Source organism: Gavialis gangeticus, unplaced genomic scaffold (genome assembly GCF_001723915.1).
Source record: "Gavialis gangeticus isolate Ggan-Ray unplaced genomic scaffold, GavGan_comp1, whole genome shotgun sequence".
Classification (NCBI taxonomy): Eukaryota; Metazoa; Chordata; order Crocodylia; family Gavialidae; genus Gavialis; species Gavialis gangeticus.
The window spans coordinates 145811436-145819843 of record NW_017729024.1 but is presented as its reverse complement, the minus strand read 5'-3'; the positions used below and the strand labels follow the sequence as shown (position 1 = coordinate 145819843).

Here is an 8408-nt window from a genome sequence, read left to right as displayed (position 1 = left end):
ACTACTGTTGTCAGTAGCAGGCACCTTAGTGCCCTGCTACATATCCTCACATCAAATAGCAGGATTTTTGCCAAAGCTGAGAACCAACGTGGGGGTGGCCTGGGGTTCTTATTGAGATTGATTAAGTTTCCTTAGCTACTGGGGATCTCCATGCCCAGGACAACTTCCCCCAAAGTGGGGTTGGGGGGGCCATGATCAGCCTACTCCAACTCCCTCTCCTCCTCCCCGCATCACTACACACTGGCTAGCATGAGCTAACACCCCCCACCCTCACACGGCAGAGGCATGATGTGGGTTGAGGTGAAGAAAGAAATAGCCCAGGCTCAATGAAACAGATACTACATGTTAGGGTTCTCTTCCAGAATTGGCAAAAGCCTGCTTAGCTGAGACTTGCACTTGGCAAGCCATGCACTTTATTTGCTCTGTTCATCAGTCACCCACCCCCCACATTTCTGAGGTTCCAGGAACATTTCACTTGCAAAATTCCCTGCCATACCTTGCTCTGCCTGGGCCTGGGGCTGTGGGGGACCCCCTGCTCACAGTGAGTGGCCTGCTCTCACCATCCACTGTTCTGGGGTTCCCCAGGCCACATGCTAGGGTTTGCTTACTGAATTTCAAACTGCCTACCTCTACTGAAGGTCAAGAAACATCTGCACTACACAGCCCCTCTCCCCCACTGCCCATGGTGGTATGGGGAAGGGACCCCTGGCTGGTATTGTGGTCGGTGTCAGGGGGAGCTGTCCTGGCAATGAGGGAACTGCCTGGGTGACCAGTGAGGGTCACCCTAAAACCAGCACCCCAGCAAAGCTAACAGATGAGGCATGAAGCCCTTGGTGTGCACCCCCATTGGAAAGCCCGATGGGCTGTGTGGTGCCAAAGGGTGGCAAAGGGTGTGGGGGCAGTGCTGGCATAGGCAGCTTCCCTGTCACCCAGCAATATTGGTAACTCCATTAATCCTCAAAGTCTGTAAGGGAGCAAGAATGCCTATAGCTTGGATAGAACCCCATTTTGGGGCTTTAAAATAGATGCTGTCAAAAACTGGGGTGGGGGGACAAGAAAGAACAGACTTGGCAATAGTTTGGTGGCCAGCCAGCCAAGGTAGGGTACACCTCCAGCTTCCTGAGATTACAGGTTGATATCCTCTCTGGGCCATCTGACCCCATGCCTGTGTGCCACCAGGGGATTCTCCTGGACATTCCTGACCAGAGTCTTGCCTGGCCCAAAACACAGCTTGATCATGCCAGGCTGCCAACTAATAGCACCCCAGCCATGGTGCTAGGTATATGGACCAAAATAAGGAACTGGATTTGGGGCTGGGAGTATAGCTAGAAATCATTCTTGGGCCACCACACAGCATATCTCTGTGGCACCTGGGGACTCTCCTGGACATCTCTGGCCAGAGTCTTGCCCAGCCCAAAGGACGGTTTGTGCGTGCCAGGCTGCCAACTGACAGTCCCCCATGCCCACTATACTAGGTATATGGGCTCAAATAAGAAATTTCTTTTGGGCTGGGATTAGAGGCAGAAATCTTTCTTTGGCCACCCCATGCCATGCCTCTGTGGTTTTTCTAGTTTTCTGGTTTTCCTGGAACTGTTTTTGGGCTGGGATTACAACTGGAAATTCTCCCTGGTCAAGCCCATGTGGTCAGGGGTGTCCAAGAGAGTACCCCAGTGTGGCATAGCATGGAGTAGCCCTAGCTCTGGAGTGTAATAGCCACATATAACAGTGCATGGGAATGGCAGATATGCACCCAGCTCTGGGGTGTAACAGCTGCATATAACAGTGTATGGGGAGGGCTGAGGTACATCCCAGAGCCGGGTGCAACAGCCACATATAACAGTTTAGCACAGCCCACATAATACACTGCCAGTGCCCTTCACTCCTGATCCGCAGCCCCCTACCCTCCCAGAAGTGGTGTGCAGTGGGTCCCGGAGGGATCAAAAACCCAAACTGCAGGTGGCAGCTTGGGTTCTTTCCAACCCCGCTCTGACATGAAGCACTCAGCATGCAGACAGCACATGGAGGATCGTGGTGCCACTAGAGCCTGGAGTTACAAGGAAGAGCCCAGGCACAGCTCAGTGACAGCTCAGTGGCACAGCTTTTCCCTGCCATGTGAGGAAACCAGGGTTCTGATTCCCAGCCGGGGCCCCAGAGAGTTGAGTTGCTTACAAAGAGGAACCCCCACTGGGGAGTGGGCTCCCACCCCATTGGAGCACCTAAGCCTCAAATTTGTGGGGATCTGCTTCTCATATTTTGGGAAACCTGCATCTTATATTTTGTGAACCCTGCACTTAAAGTCTGTTATTGATTTGTCTCCGTTATATGTGTATGTTCACCTAAAATCCTTTGACTCCCCTCTGCTCCCCTGCTTCCCGCCACCCCCTCCCAGGTGCCTGGAGGGGGTGGGCACCATTATCTCCCAGGGTCCCCTTGCCCTCCACCTATATGTTAGATTTTACCCTGTTCTTTCCCTATTAAACCCATATGTGGTTAAGTTCCAATTGGTCTTCGCTCTACTCTATAGGGGATAGGAGGAGAGCTGCCCCCCATTAGCAGCTACCCCTCCCATAGCACACTAAACCTGCTAAATCTCTTCAGTTGGAGAGGGGGTACCTCATCTGAGTACCACCCAGGTTACCCCTACCCTCCCAGCCCTGCTGGTCCTCCTCACTCCTGACCTGCCCCCCAGCCCTACCAAACCAAAAACCAAAAATCCAGCCCAACAAAAAGTAATTTTAATTAGCCTGAGTCTTGAGCTGCCTGACCCATAACATTTTGATCTTTGCCATGAAGCACATGCAAACACAGGGAGCAATTTTTTTTGGAATCCAAAAAAGTTATATTTTTCATTAGTCTGAACCTTAAACTATGTAAAAAATTGCAAGATTAGCTCCTGGAGTCTTGCTGAAGTATTACAATAGAGATTCAGTGGATTTCCATGGATTACTGAGTGAACCCAAGCAGCACCTGGTGGTATAATAGTTGCAAAGCAGGGAAAATTATGTTTTTGGGTGTAAATCAGATCCATATTGAAAATGTAAAAGGATAAAAAAAACCCTCATGGAAAAAATTCAGGAGCTAAAAATAAAACATGTTGGAGGTGTTTTAAATATCCACAATAAAAAAAATCTAAAACGATCAACTCGGCTGAGAACGTGGATACACAGATGTTATTTAGCTAGCTTAATGGCGATTTTTGTCACACGGACACAGGAAAAGTGTGACATGGTAACAGGAGAGGTGTAATGTGGACAAGTGCCCCCACATACCTTGAGTCCCAAAATCCTGTGTGGGTTTCCCATACACAAAAAAATCTACATTTAAGATTATATTATCTTTCTCCATTTACGTTCTGACTATAATTTGATTTATTTTCAATATAGCAGATTATCCCTTTTTTCCAGATACATTGCTAGCATACTAGGACCCCAGGCTTTGAGCAAAAGCTTCTAAACTCTGCATACTCCACAGTAAGACAAATCATACACATATTTTTTTACATGTTTTGCCTTCAATCTTTCTTTTAAGTAATAACAATGCGAAAGTTACTGTCTTTTTAAATTCTTCCTTAAAAATCCCTTTATTTGTTAATTTTCCTTTCCTTTCCTGTTTCTTCTTCTCTACTGTTTACTTTCTGTCTTTGTTTCTCCTTCCCTAATTTTCTGGACTCCCTGCCCTGCTTTTCCCCATCCTACCCTCAGCTCCTCACAATCATCATTCTTGCCATAACCTTCTAAGCCCTGTTCTCCACCTTCCTGCTCTATCAATGCTTTTTCCTTCTTTTATCCCCCTTTTATTCAGTCATGTTTTGACTTCTTTCTCCCATGCTTTGTTCTCTCTCAAAGTTTCCATACTTTTTTTCTTGGTTATACTGGGAATTTCCAAATAGCTCTGTTTCCCTGCTTTTCTTTTCCAAACTCAGTATGCCCTTCAGTCCAGCCTCTGCTACAATCCATTCTCTGTACACCTGAAACCTTTAGTCCATGCTTTTGTTCTCCTCATCAGTCTGTCCTATTCCATCCCTCTCTTCAGCCAGGTCCCTCAAACAAAACTCTGCCCCACCACATCTCCTACCCTATCACCTCACTATCTGAAATAAACTATATAGCCTATGCAAACGATACACTTCTGACCCCATAACTTTTCTCTCTAACCAGTTCCCTTCCCATCTTTCTCCACCTCTCTAATCCAACTCCTTAATCAATGCTCTGCCAAGATCACCTTTCTCCAAATATTCTTAATCAGTTATGTGCTCAGTTAAACTTCTGCCCATCCCAGGACATGAACATATTGTCTACTTCTCAGTCTCAGTGCATCCCCTTGTCCATAAATCCATCTACACATTCCATAGTCCTTCCTTTGGTCTCCCAGTATCCCCCCACCCCTTCTTCTGGCCTCATTCCACCCCATCAATCAATTCCCTGACCATAGTCAACTGATTTTTTTTATCCTCCCTAAAGATTATCACCCAAATCTCTGCCCTTGAACTAGCCCTTTCTAAACAGCCTCCTTATTCAATCTATCGGCCCAACTCCTGATAGTGCCCACAACACCCCAAGTTCAACCAGGCTGCCCACATTCAATCCAATATCTACCACCCAACTCTCAACTGATTCTTTAACCCCAGCAATCCATGCTTCTGATCTCACAGCCAGCCCCTGTCAATTCATCTTCAGCCTCTATATGCACCATCTGGATCCCAACAAACTGACCTTCCCCCCATTGTACCTCCCCTTCACAACAAAAATATATGCCCCAGCAAATTTTTCCTTCTCCCTGCCATTCCTTGTCCATCCCAACAGATGGGACATATCCCCTGAGCTTCCCCCCACAGCAAATGTTTCTACTGCTCAGCCCCAGCAACAACTTGATTCCATGCCCTTGCATGTCTCCAAATTTGCTCACTGCCTTGATTTCCAAACTGCAGCAGCTGGAAGTGTCTCATCAACTTCCTTTGATATTTCCAGCTCTGTGAAGAAGAAGCCATTCTTTGCTAAGCATTCTTCTCTCCATTACAGAGAATCCACTACTGCTGCAGCTCCTCCCTCACATTACAGAAGCTCTTCTACCTTCTCTTTGATGTAGGAAACAAGTAAAAGGCTCCCTACTGAGCAAATAAAATACAGTGAAGCAGAGAGCTGCCTAATGTGCTTAGGGAGCCACCTCTCCCTCTTGATAGGTAATGAACAATAAAAGAATCAAAGTAGCAGGTAAGGAGGATAAGTGCATTATAAAAAAAGTTATTTCCTTGCTTTAGTGTTCCCCACATAGAATTCAGGACAGATGCTTGCTGTTTTCAGACAATAAAAAGGAGGCATTGCCCACTGGGCAGCTAAGAGAGGGAGATATGTGGGATCAGCAGGAAGAAAGCAAACCTGAAGGCATATCACTCAGTGGATGTGTCTACACAAGACACTAGAAGTTCAGTAGACTAATTCTATTAAGCATTACAACGTCATGGTGATAGCCATGCTAATGAGCAGTAGAATTAGTCGACTGTACCTTAGCATCACATAAAAAAGCACGCTGGCACTGCTGTGCAGTAGCACCAATTACAGAGCATTAAGTTAGTACCTTTTATTACAGGTACTAAACTTAATGTGCCGTAATTATGGTGCATTAATGCATGTGTAGACATGCCAAGTGAGATGGATGCTGCTGTGAAGAGGAGAAAAACCTGAGTTCTTTTTGTCCCAGTGGGAATGCAGAACTATTCTCAGTACTTTTTATGCACTATTAAAAGCAAGATGCAGTGAGCCAGCTTCAAGAAGAGGGCTGGAGAAGGGGCCTGGGCAATGCCTACCTGCCAGGTTGGATAAAATTTATTTTTTTAAATTAAAAAATGTGGATGTTTTATTGGGTTTTTATATATTATTTATCATTTTTAATTTTTAAAAATAAACCAGCTTAAAAGAAAATTTGAATTTAATACATCATAGGCTAAGATATAAATTTAGTATAATCTAGTAAAATAATTTAAATAAAATAATATATTGAGTCAATGAGCCTCTACTAAAAACTATAGAGTTAAAGGTCAGTTTTCCTCTATATAAGAATGACTATGAGGTCAACCTTTAAAATATGCAATATTTCATGTGCATAGACTTGTCACAGATAATGTTGCAAACGTAGCAAAGATTATAAGAAACTTAGAAAAAAATTGTGAAGCAAACCTTAAATTTATAACATATGGGTGCAATGCTCATTTGATGCATCTGTTAGCCAAACATGTAAGTATTCCAGGATTAAAGGAAAATGTTGAAATTGCAAAATATTTTTGTAACAACCAGTTTAGTTCATTTTCACTGAAGAAGCTAATTCTTCCCCATGCTAATACAACTGAATTCAGTGGTTGATTGCTTTAAGTAATTTATTAAGAACTGGCCTATTTTGATGCTCATCTGTGAAGAAAATCATGACAAAACTGATGGAAGTATCACAACTAGAATAATCAACTCTAAACTAAAGAAAGATGCTGAATACACTAAAATCTATTTCCATAGCCTTGGGCAAATTACAGAAAGAATGCTGCTATATTGCAACTGCTGTTGAAATTTGGAAAGAACTTCAAGAAATATTAAAGCAAGAAATAACTAGCAGAAAAGTTAAATTACAGGCAATAAAGAAGTGGATGGATCAAACACTTACTCCAGCAGATTTTCTTGACAATATTTTTAACATACAGTACCAGGCTAGATGCATAACTGCCAAAGAGGAAAATGCTATTATGACATGGGCATTTACTAATCACCCATCATTCACCCATCAGCCATAATAAATTTCAGAGCTACAGGTGAACCATTCAAGCAGTACATTTCTTTCTGAGGACGTTTTAAAGAAAGTCACACCGCTGAACTGGTGGAAATCACTAGCAAAGACCTGAAACCAGAATTTGTGGAAATGCTAAACCAGCTTTTAACAACAGTAGCCTCTTCTGCAGGTGCATTCAAAGCTGAGAAACTGATTGGGAGTGGAAAATCAGGAAAGCTTGTTTTTCTCTTCCAGTCTATGAATAAAAACGGGGAGGAGGGGGAGATATAGGAGTTCTAAAAACTTGTAAGAAGGTAAAAAAAAATTTTAACAGCCTGGGTAAAAAAAAATTGTCTCGTTTTAAAGAGAATTAGACAAGTAGAAATTTAAGTTAAAATGACTTTCACCTCTCGCATTTTAGAAAATTTTCTGCAGGATGACCTGAAATAATTGGTTAAATTCATGAACAAAGTTCATTCTATTGTAAATAACAGTTAATTCTAGTGTTTCATAAATTAGTTGTAAATGTGCACCATGTTTTGATTTTTAAAAAGATTCTGCATCCAAAACATTAAAGTTTTGTTTAATAAGCTATAAGTATATAGCTTAATAAATTTAATTGTTAGAAATCCTACATTTGGTAAGCTATAAAATGCTGAAATATAAATTATTCACTGGATGGTTAACTTCTTATTCATATTTGTATCAAGCTGCATTAAGATGGCAACCTGAATTTAGTTAAACACATAAAACAAGACCTTCAAGCATATTAAATACAACTTTAATATTTGGATATAGAAACTTTTTGTTAAATCAAAACGTGGTGCACATTTACAACTAATGTATAAAACACTAGAATTAACTGTAATTAACAGTAGAATGAACTTTGGCTAGTGAATTTAACCAAATATTTCAAGTCATCCTGGGGAAATTTTTCTAAAAAGTGTAGATGAAAATCATTCTAGCTTTAGTTCCTACTTCTCTAATTCTCTTTAAAATGATACAATTTTTTTTTTTTTACCCAGACTGTTTCAAAAATGATATATCTTATATATATGATAGTTTTGTTATATAGGTACACACACACACCCTAATGTACTGTAAAAACTTAGTTGTAAATCAACATGTTTTGTTATCAACCATTGAAAATACACCTTTCTTTAAAATATACAGGGATGCGCGCACACACTATGGACAATTTGATAAAAATCAATTCATTAAATCAGGCTTTTGGTTTGTAGATTTAAATCAGGGGTTTAAATGGACTTGATTTAAAACAATCCACCCTGCTAGCGCAAAAGAGGCACCTTCAAACTAGGCTGAAGGAGAGGGCCTAGAACCCAGGTCTCCTGTTTGCTTGGTTAAGTGCCCCAGCTACTAGATTATTGGGCTACAAGGCAAGAGTTTCCTGCTCCACTATTTTACTTGGAGCAATTACTTACACACGAATGGTCTTTGGGGCAGGCACTAGGGAGTGAGAGATTGCAGAGGGATCTGGATAGGTTACAGGGGTGGGCTAACAGGAACAGGATGCGTTTCAATACGGACAAGTGCAGGGTGCTGCACTTGGGCAGTAGGAACCAGCAGCACACTTACACAATGGGGAACTCCCTACTTGAGAGCACGGAGGCAGAAAGAGATCTTGGAGTCATTATTGA

The 8408-nt window shown here is 42.4% G+C and overlaps 1 protein-coding gene across 1 annotated transcript in view; it reads right to left on the bottom strand.

Annotated features, from left to right (window-relative positions):
* The window catches only part of CDC20B (cell division cycle 20B), a 126537-nt gene that overhangs the window by 89404 nt on the left and 28725 nt on the right, over positions 1 to 8408 (bottom strand). The window lies entirely within an intron of this gene.